The following is an 11,507-nucleotide window of genomic DNA, read 5'->3' as shown; positions in this document are numbered from 1 at the left end:
CATCGTATAACGATTTGATCACTGTCTGTCTGACGTAATGAACATTAAAAAATTATAATGTTTAAAATTCAACGCTATTTCACACGGTTAATGGTAGCCGAATGGATACGGCCTCAGCTAATCGAGCCAGAGATGTCTCGTGTCGCGGGGTTCGAATCGTTCGACTGGTAGTAATCGTGACACCCTGCACTGAAGAATCCCGAAAGGATGAAACACTGGTGTCTGTAGGTATTTAATTATTATAGTAAAAAAAATAATTATATATATATATATGTAGAGAGAGAGAGAGAGAGAGAGAGAGAGATAGACAAACCTTCGTCTAGTATACTACTAAACCTGTCTTGCTTGTTTGTATCCGTGCACAGTAGATAATGTCACAAAAGTATGATATGCAGTTATCAGAATCTTTCATTTATGCAGCTCGTCAGAAGACTTTTTATTGATTTTAAAATAATGGAACATAACAGCAAATAGCATATATAAAAATCCATTAAAGCACGATTTTCATTTTTGTTTGACATAATTTTATATCATATCTTAACACTTATTCTTGTTCTCTTCCATATTAAAAAAAAAACAAAAACAAGCCGAATAAATTGAAAATTCTGTCGAAAGAAAAATGAATAAAAAAAACTTCATCTTTTGAATTTTACATACCGTCGTTAAAAAAAAACAAAAAAAAAAACGATCGTTTATATCACCTAAAAAAATCCAGACTACTTCAGTAGCGACATTTAAATTTTTCTTCCGGAAAATAAACACATAGAGAATATATCTATATAGTCGAGTTTTTCTCTCGCGCTGACATTGATATTAAAACTCTGCTTCTCTACTTAAAATGTATTCAAACAAACGTATTAATATACTCAGTCATGGATATGCGAGCGACTACATAAATATCAGTTAATTTGCATACTTCTTTGAAAAACGAACCTTAGTAAATTACTCATTCATTTTTTTTATGGTTTCTTATTAGATGGTTCGTTTCACTTAACTATTACGTTGAATTCTATTTGTGCACATTTCTTACATTCTGCATAATTGCATAGAATTTAACATGAAAACTTATAGCACGCAGATATATATATATATATATATATATAATCAAAAGAAAGAAGTAAAAAATGAAGTTTACATAAAAAAGCGAATGTAAATATTAATATTTATATAGTAATCACAACCAAATAAAAAAGCTCAATACAGCCAAGATAGGAAATAGAGCTTGCCATACAAGCACACAATTGAAGACTGTAAATTATACTTTACATGAATTATTGAAACAACATGATATGAAAACTAGTCATAAATGCAAAAAAAAAATGTGTAAATAGTTCGGGGAAAAGAAATGAAAATGAAAAAAGAGAATTAAAAATTAAAGATTAAAAATCCTAATTAAAAGCTATGGAGTAGTTAAATATTTTCATGGTTAAATGATCATCGGAGTCAATGTCACCATACGAAGAAGTCGGTTATATAATGTTGACAAAATGCAAAATGTGTGTAATTCATGTTTGTAAAAAGATCCATTTGCAGTCGAGATACAAAGATTATTTCGAATCGTTAAAAACACGAATCACCCCACAAACTATAAAACAAACATTTAAATCAACAGAACATTTCCAAAACAAAACCATACTTAATGCAAGTATATATACTGTTCAATGCCATAAATGCCGTCTAGTTATGGCGTCACGATAAAAAAAAAAACCCTTTGATAGCCCTGGCGAAGCAACAAGTATTCAGCTACCGACAAAATTTGGATTACACTACAAACTCGTGTAATGAGTTTAATCTCGACTTCGGTCGGCAGGCCATAATTGTAAAACTCAATGGAAATTAAAAAAGCTCAATGAACATAAAAGATATGAAAATAGCAATTCTTTGAGTGTATTATTCTCTCATTCGTTGCGTCATGATCATTCTTTTAAATTAAAACAAGCAAAAAAAAAAGAAAAGAAAAAAACGTTAAATATATTTCAACTAAATCTTGACGAAGACTTCTTGAATCAGTGCTTATCGCAAACTGAAACATAATTAAACAACGTGGTGGTATATTTAGAAGAGTGAATTTGCAGAAGTACAGAAATAGAATGTCTGCGTTTTATATTGTGGTTATAACTCATCAAAATGACTATCACTCTGACTGCTGGGACATTTAGTCATAACTCTGTTTATAGTTTTATCTATAGCTAACGTAAGTTACGCTAAAAACCTATATATATATATATATATATATATATATATATATATATATATATATATATATATGTATATATATATAGTGATGGGACGATTTCAATATTTTCCCGATTTCGATACAATTACCGATTTCGATTCTTTATAAATCTCTAAATGTTTGACAATGGAGTTGTTATTTATTCGCGATTACCGTGCACACACATGTTGGTTTTGCAGATATTTTCTCACGCGTAAAAATGCACTTTTGAGGGGGAATGATCTGTAGATATTAAATTTACTGATAGTTTAAAATCAATAAATATTTATTATTCTATCATTCAGCAATAGGAGACTTTGCTTAAAACAAGATTAAATAATAATAAAAAAAAGACAATTAAAGAAATCGTCTTTGGCATCGGAAAATAAGCACAAACTTTTTCGATTCCGATACCGATTCCGATTCCGATTTTTCTGATTCCCGATTCCCATTTCGATTAATCATCCCAACACGCACGCACGCACGCACGCACGCACACACACACACACACACACACACACACACACACACACACACACACACACACACACACACACATATATATATATATATATATATATATATACTCATGAGCAAAAAAAAAAAATGGGCCAAGAGTGAAAGGAAGAAATCGATTTTTCAACATATTTCCATGAATTTTCGTTAATTTTAACTGAAAAATTCTATTTTTAGATCATTATTATTCTAGAATATAATAATAAGTGAAAAAAATTAATCCTATAAATGGTAAGACCGCATCTTGGCGAGTATATAAAAAACCGAATTACAGGGTTAAGGCAGTCCAAAATGACTTGCAAGCAGATTTTTGATATTTTTCAGAAAAGAAAAAGTGAAAACATCTCTTTCTGTAGTGAAGCAAATTGGTCAAAGGTTCGAAGTAGAACGCTTGGTAAATGGTAAAAGGAAAATCTGGATATGGTCGCCATAGAGCATCCACTTTGAAGGACGACCACAGGCTTAAATTAACTGTTTTGAATGATTGAAAGAAAACTTATGTTGACCATAGCAAAGAATTAAAAATAGGGGCTGGTAATACTCTTTCTAGATATACAATATCTAGACGAATGAAAGAAATGGGATTTTTCCCTAAAAGGCGTGCAAAGAAGCCAGTTTTATCTAAGAAGAACATCAATGATAGAAAAAGATTTTCTCGTGTTATGGCAAGAAAGGTACAGACTGGTTTATGAATGTTTTCCGGTTAGATAGAATCAAGATTTTGTCTTGTTAGTGATGCTCCCGATGCTTCTAAACGGTGCAATCGAAGAACTGGAACATGATTCCCGCTAAGTTGCATAAAAACGACTGTAAAACACAGGAATGGAGGTATAATGGTATAAGGAATTTTTACTGCAGCAGGAGTTGGGGAACTTATTAGATGTGAGAAGTCAATCAATGCAAAGGAATACATTCGAATATTAGAAACAGGACTATTACTAATAATCCAGAAGCTGCGAATATCCCAGAACATTATTTTTCAACATGATACTGCCCCTGCACACACTACTAAACTCACAAAAAATGTTTTTTCTGATAATTCAATTGATGTGATATGTTGGTCAAGTTAAAGCCCCGATTAAAACCCAATCTAGAATATTTGGTTCATAATATCGCGTGTATTGGCCGGAAGAACATTCGAGAACAATGACAAACTGTAGAAGGCTGTGCAAAGCGAATGGAATAGCATCTCCTTTTCACAGTGTTCCACTTTGGTTGAGAGCATGTCTAAAAGGATTGATTTTTTAAAGAAATCAAAAGGGAATGCGATTCCATATTAAGTATTTACTAAAGTAAATGTATTGTTTTGTGTTATTAGTCTCGTTTAAGTTTCCTTGTTCTTTGTTCAATATAGCTTTTAGTGCAATAAAACGTATAAAATTTGTTTGGCCCATTTTTTTTTCTCACGAGTGTAATATATATATATATATATATATATATATATATATATATATATATATATATATATATATATAGCAGGCCGCCCGACGTAATGAGTTAAAAAAAATTAAATGACATCAAAACCAAAAACATTCAGCGTTCTAACATTCGTTTTTTCCTTCTTAGCAATCGCCATATAGATTAAAAACTTCAAAAATTTAAGCGACTTCAAGCTAACAATGTATACGAGATACCTTCAATAATTTCCAGACACTTTTGTACAAGCATTTAAAATTATTGTAGACTCTTGAAAATTAAGTATGCCATTGCTGTACATCTTATGAGATGACTGACCAATTTTTATGATTCATAGCTAAAATCATCAGTTATAGAAGGAATTGGAATACACCCTACTAATGCCTAATTGTGTCACAGCTGTTGAATTTCAAAAATGTAATCTAGGCATGAAGACACTTTAGAAGAACGATATGCAAAACGTTCCTGTTTAAATTTGGAAAAATGCCGCAGAAACGGATGGAAACCTTCAGACTGCTCTTGGACCATCTTGCATGAATTGACCATCAGTTTCTAAGTGGTATAAGAGATGCAGGGAAGGCAGGGAGTCTGTGAGGGATGATGAGTGGTGTGGGAGGACTAAGGAAGTCGGAACACAGGAGTTGATTGGCCAAATAAAGAATTTCATGGATTAGGACTGTTGTGTGTCTATAGAGACAATAAGTGCACAGTTTGATGTCATTGTGGGAACTGTACACACAATTATTCGCGCGGAACTGAAGATGCGGAAGATTTGTGCGAAGTTTGTCCCAATACACCAGTCCACAACTCTATCTTTGTAACAGACTATTTGACCAAGATGGGCACCAAGAGAGTTTTTCGCCCGTAGCTATAGTCCAGACCTTGTTCCTTCTGACTTTTGGTTATTCCCCAAGCTTAAGGAAAACCTTAGAGTTTGACATTATAAGACAATTGAAGAGATAAGAGGCGGTGACGAGGGTCATTGACACGCTCACACAAGAGGATTTCCATGGGGCTTTTCAGAATTTATTGAAGGGCATTGCTTCGTAGGGGGACTAGTTTCATGTGTGTACTATCAATAAAAATGACAATACAAAAACCTCTGGAAACTTTTTGAAAGCATCTCGTATATACGCATGCTCTGAAGTTAATCGATTTACACCTGCGATTAAACCAACGGTTTATTTTTCAATTTTACCCCTCGAGCAGCTATTTTTACAAGCTACAAACCAAATCAAAATGTTCCTAAGGTCGAAACATCCTATATATCAAGTTTCAAGTCAGTAGACGAGATATTTTGAGAGGAGTTTAGTTTCGCACACATACAAAGTCGCTTTTATATATACATTAGCGTGGTCGTAAAATACGCTTAAATATATCTTTATTCATGAAGATTTCGTATTTATTATTATAGAGCAAATCCTCTATTGATTATTATATTGTACCCAATATATATAGTAATAGTTTCGTAAGTTAAAAAAATGACTTCGTTGCAATCAGCTGGAATTGCACTCCAGCTTAGACGTTATTCAGCGATTTTGACTTCGTCGTTACCGTCTGAGCCAACTTCAAATTAAAAAAAAAATACTCCAAATTTAGTCGATCTACTTCTGCCAGGGTAAACGATTTATTTTCAATTTTGACAACCTAGCAGCTATTTCTATAGACTAAAAACCGAATATCAACATAAAAATATCCTACATATCAAGGTTCAAGTCTGTAGACCTAATATCTATATCTATATATCTATCTATCTATATATATATATATATATATATATATATATATATATATATATACATATATATATATTCGGTCTACAGACTTGAACCTTGATATGTAGGATATTTATTTTATACATATATATATATATATATATATATATATATATATATATATATAGAGAGAGAGAGAGAGAGAGAAAGATAGACAGATATAAAAACAGGTCTGTGTGCTAGAACGTGTCTATCCTAAATTCTGCCCAATTATCCATAATGTAGAAACTAGGGATTAATAGAATTAAGCGTAATCGCGTAATCGTAAAATGAAGCCAATCATCTAATAAGGAACTAAAAAAAAAAAAATGAATAATTAAGTAATGAACATTCGTTTTTTAAAGGAATATGCAAATTAATTAACCATCCTGAAGTCGCTCGCATATTCATGACTGAGTATACAAAGATGTTTGTTTTAATGATGTTTAAATAAAAACTCGGCTTTTAATGTCAAAGCGAGAAAATAACACACACACACACACACACACACACACACACACGCACACACACGCACACATATATATGATGAGAAATAGAAAGGATGAATTAGGATTTAAAAAAAATTAAAACTGGGATGGCAAAAAGCGACGAGGCCTAATAGTGAACAGACGTTGCCGAGTCAGAATGGTGAAAAAGTCAGGAATACACATTTTAATGTTTTTTTGCCTAACAGTCCTTGCATCTTGCTTGTCTGAGACGAAGTTTCTCAACCCATCGAATCGTCTCTGGTCACGTCCCCGGGCGAAGGTAATGCGTGTTGATAATAAGATAAAAATATTGCCCTCATTCCTCCCGAAAACGGAAGTTTTACTTAAATGGCATGACTAGAAATCTCAATCTGATTACAAGATGTGTTGACGACCGAAAATAGCGAATAATCTCTCATCTTACTCTTCTCCCTTCTTTTTTCTTTTTCTTCTTCTCCTCCTATTTTATTATAATAACAACAATAATAATAATAATAATAATAATAATAATAATAATAATAATAATAATAATAATAATAATAGAATTAACTACGCCTGTCACTCCTAAAATATTGTAGCGTCGGTATCGACTATATTGTACTGCCGATCAAATAGTCAAGAAGGATGGAAAAACCGAGGAGAAAAGGCACTAACCAGACCTCCGTTGAATGAGTGCAGAGAGTGCTGGTACCTTGAGAAGGCTTATTGCTACACAAATTCCAGTAAAAAGAAATGGTCGTTTCCAGCGAGAAGTCAATGGCAAGCGATTGTTGCGATAACGCAAATTAATGCCCATATGTTTATCGAAAAAGATGGAGAGTATTGGAAAGATGGGGAGATTTGTTGTCACTAAGACTCTAGGAACACCACCGACTGTATAATAATAATGATAATGATAATAATAATGATAATAATAATGATAATAATGATAATAATGATAATGATAATAATAATGATGATGATGATGATAATAATGATAATGATAATAATAATAATAATAATAATGATAATGATAATAACGATAATAATGATCATGATGATAATAATAATAATGATGATAATAATGATAATAATAATGATAATGATGATAATAATAATAATGATGATAATAATAATAATAGTAATAATAATAATAATAATGATAATAATAATAATAATGATAATAATAATGATAATGATCATAATAATAATAATAATAATAATAATAATAATAAAAAACTAGACAAAATACTGTTAAAAACCCACCGATTATATGTCAGCCTATGTCACGGTAACATATATTGAGCGAGTTTCTAACAATATTTTGTCTAGTTTTTTTTTAATTTTTAACTCCTTTTCACAAACTTACCGTGTCAAAGAGAGAGTCGGGCACCATTTTTAATCTTCCCATACATTGGTAAACACTGCATAATTTTCGAGCTGAATAAATGTTACATTAAATAGAAACACTAAAAAATTATCCAGTTAGGTAGAAAAATAACTTATGTTGCCTTTGATAACGTTTATAACGCGTTTATTTTGGAGAAAAATAGCAAGCGAATTACAAGCCGCAAATTGAAAACAATAAATTTCAATAATAAATGTTTACAGTAGTAGTTAGGGGGCTGACGGAGGGGGACAAGTGAAGGAAGAAAAGCAATTGGGTAAATAATGCATAACTGAAAGAAAAACAGACTTTTAAAAATATTTTTTGTTACTGTTTACCAGGATTCAATTATCAGGTTCATTCAATTTAGGTAAACAAAATTACCATAAGTCGCTACAATAAATTTACTGTTTCAATCTTTAAAAAAAAAACATCGTCAGGTGACAATAAACAATGGCATTATTCTTTTCACTTTGTCTCGTACCTAACGCCGTTTCTCCTACAAGATTGCATTGTCATAGCCTTCAAGCACAACTCATTCCACACCACTCACTTTAAGCAAACTAAAACATTGAGTAAAAATGTTTTTATCGTTTTCAAAGCTGGGGACATAGGTAATTTTGTGCTCTTCAAATTTCCCGGACAATTTTCGTGCACAGGTCTGACTAGTAATATAATTTTAAAAAATGTTAGCTAAACTACTATATATCACAGAGTTATCGGAATTACTACGCTAAAATCTCTTTAATGGTTGACTTAATTTAGAAAAAAATCTTTTCAGCTGAATCAGATACAGTAGATAAATAGCCAGAATATACGAAGTTACAGTAACTTTGTAACTTATACTTCGATGTATATTTTAATGTTAGATTAGTTATTCATTATAAACGACATTTTGTACATGTTTATCCCTCTTGCGTGAAATAAATGTAAGCTATAAATTATAAAATGAGCATGATTTAGAGCATGCCAATACCAGCGTTCTCTATTTTTAGTCGCGTGCAAGCGACTCTATAAGTCACTCCGTCAGTCGGTCGGTCGGTCTGTCGGTCTTTCTTAACACTTTTGTGCTTGGCTTTTTTGGTTAAGATCAAAGGTCTGTTCTTAATAGATGCTGTTCTTAGCCTTTTAAGCTTTTCTTGGTCTTTTGGCCAAGATCAAAGTGTAGTATCCACTAATCACCTTTTGTTTTTTCTTCCCCGTCCTTGACACAAATGAATTATTGTACCATTTTATTGTTATCTTTTTTGTTTTTGCACATCAATAAAAATATTTTTAAAATTAGGAGTTAAGTAGGACGTCCCCCAGTATGAAAGGGTGAATGCGGTATTATGGTGAAAGAAGATACTAGCCGAGAGAAACTTTTGATTTTGTTTAGTTCTGGAGTGACAAGGATGACCAACAACTCCCACAATCCCCCCTTTTGAGTTGGCCATGTGCCTAAGTTTTTTTGTTCATTGTTGATTTTCATTGTACTTTTAACATGAATAAAGGATTTAATATCTCAAAGTGTAGTATCTGTTCCGGCAGATACTGCAAGCAAAGACCATATGTGGGGGCAACCCCACATATAAAACCTTGGTCAATGTAGGGGAAACCCTTCATACCAATTGTCACTATCCAGCTCCCCTATTCCCCGGGGAGTTCGCTCCCATTTCCACTTCACTCCTCACATTAAAAATCGGCCTTGTGCCTAATTTGCTCGGCGGGGGAACAAATAAATACCAACCCTTAATACTAATTGTCACTATCCAGCACCTCTACTCCTCGGGGAGCTGGTCCCCATTTCCCCCTCACTCCTCACATTAAAAATCGGCTTTGTGCCTAAATTGCTCGGTGGAGGAGCAGATAAATACCAACACCACATATAAGACCTTGTTCAATGTAGGGGCAACACTTCATAGCAATTGTCATTATCCAGCTCCCCTATTCCCCGGGGAGTTGGTCCCCATTTCCCCTTCACTCCTCACTTTAAAAATCGGCCTTGTGCCTAATTTGCTTGGTGGGGGAGCAAATAAATACCCCAACTTTTCTTGGCCTTTTGGCCAAGATCAACGTGTAGTATCTGTTCTTACTACATGTTGTACTTATTGTCATATAAATTGGGAGATCATTTTTCTGTATTAATTTAATGTAAAATGATCACCCACTTTACAACCAGTCGGTCTCATAGACATTCAAGTCATTCTCCAGATCATTCAAGTTGTTTTTAAAGGATTCCAGTTATTTTTTAAGCATTCAAGTCATTCTTAAGGTCATTCAATTCATCCTTAATTTCATTAAAGTCATTCTAAGTCCTTTTTATTCATTTAAGTCATTTCAACCCATTTTCGGTCATTTTAGTTTATCTTTAATAATTTAATGTCAATTCTACATTCACGCCTTCATTCATTACACGAGAGCACGCGACTAATGGCTATCGGCCTTGTTATCTGTATGCTTTCTTCTCTGTTTCCCGCGTTTTAAATTTTCACCATGTTTCCACCTTCTATCTACTCGCACATTTTCTTCTTCATACCAAAGCGTAACAAGCAATCTTACCGATTTTTTTTTGGCGAGAAACAACGTGTAGTATCTGTTCTAATACTGTTATCTATACTGATACTGCAGTAAAACGGTAACAGCAAAAATTACTCTCACCCGAGAGTATTTTACAAATACTTTACAAAATCACAGTTCACCCATGCATGGTAGAGTATTATTTCCATATCTGGGCTTGTGGATCTACCACTAGTCTCTCATTCTTAGACAGGGGACCCAAAAAAATGTCTCGAATCTAATCGGTTCTACACTATTGACCAAGCTCCGACCTCTGTCTTATCGCATATCAAATGAAAAGTAAATAAATAAATAAACGCCCCTTCCTTTCATAGCTTTGGCTAAGAGCAAAGTGTAGTATCTGCGACGATAATCTTTTCTGTCTTCGAGCGGTAAAGTTATTTTTAGATTGAGGCAACTTTTATTTTTAATCCAACACCCCACCTTTCCAATTAAAAACTTACCCTGTATCTAACTCTGTCCGCATGGGTATCTAAGTTATTAAAAACAACGGTATTGTTTTACGAGCCAGAAAAATAATAGTATTAACAATAACAGCAAAAAAAAAAAAATAAAAAATAAACCCAACTTATTTCTAATAGAGATTTATTAAGCTGAAACTTTTGCGTTACTTCTATATCTGAAGCCGAAACGATACTATTACTACATTTTATTTACAAATTTAGCTACCTATACTATTTCTGATTAACGCACTATCTTTTAACACTCAGAGTAATAGTATAGCAACTGTTTTGTTTTCATGATATCTCACTCCATACGTTACCTCCTCCCTATTGGAGAGAGGATAGTGTATTATCTGTTCTATGATTATGACACCATCTTAAGGATCACCATCCTTCTAAAGGGTTATAATACTAATAAAATTGAAAAAATCAACATGATGCTATTGAGCAATTATACGTTCTTGTTGCATTATAACAACTGCAAGGAAAGAGGAAGATATCGACTTCTGCAACTAGACGATAAAAAACACAACCGATTTGATGGAGGCCAATGATACGTTTAGATACGACTCATTGGGGATGTTAGCAACCTTCATTTGGTCATTTAGTTAATTGCACAATCCTACTGGAGAAAGCAAACGTAAGAAAAATTCATAAATAAATATTTAAAATATAGAGAGGGATTAGAAGAGAGAGTATGGGATAGAGGGAGTTAAAGGAGATGAAGTGTGAGAGAGAGGGAGGTAGAGA

The 11,507-nt window shown here is 32.9% G+C and overlaps 1 pseudogene; it reads left to right on the top strand.

Moving 5' to 3' along the window:
• The first annotated feature begins 9,780 nt into the window (after positions 1 to 9,780).
• On the top strand, positions 9,781 to 9,927 carry LOC145286635 (U2 spliceosomal RNA; annotated as a pseudogene).
• The last annotated feature ends 1,580 nt before the right edge of the window (positions 9,928 to 11,507 follow it).

This window comes from Euprymna scolopes, chromosome 10 (assembly GCF_053919585.1).
Source record: "Euprymna scolopes isolate OS-2025 chromosome 10, ASM5391958v1, whole genome shotgun sequence".
Lineage (NCBI taxonomy): Eukaryota > Metazoa > Mollusca > Cephalopoda > Sepiida > Sepiolidae > Euprymna > Euprymna scolopes.
Note: the sequence above shows the minus strand (reverse complement) of the source record. Positions and strands in the feature narration are given on the sequence as shown.